The following is a 357-nucleotide window of genomic DNA, read 5'->3' on the forward strand; positions in this document are numbered from 1 at the left end:
AGGAATAAACCCTCCCACCAAAAACCAAACCAAACCCAACCGACCCCAACAGGAAACACTCAAAGGGTTACTTGTTAATTGAAGATGTATATAGTATCTATGGTTTAAAAACCTATTTATAACACTTTTTACATATATGTACATAGTATTGTTTGCTTTTGTTGACCATACGCTATGTTTTAAAGCCTAAAGAAAGTGCCTAAGGAATTATTACTCCTAACAGTGTAACAAGAGCGCGGTGATTTCTCTCTCATGCAGAACCTTCTTTGATCTGAACTCTCCTTCTCCATCCCAGCCTCAGTCGAGCCCTGGAACCCCCAGCTCTGGCTGCTCTTACACTGGCACAAAGCAGTGCTT

The sequence above is a fragment of the Meleagris gallopavo genome, chromosome 20, assembly GCF_000146605.3.
Source record: "Meleagris gallopavo isolate NT-WF06-2002-E0010 breed Aviagen turkey brand Nicholas breeding stock chromosome 20, Turkey_5.1, whole genome shotgun sequence".
In the NCBI taxonomy this organism is placed as follows: domain Eukaryota; kingdom Metazoa; phylum Chordata; class Aves; order Galliformes; family Phasianidae; genus Meleagris; species Meleagris gallopavo.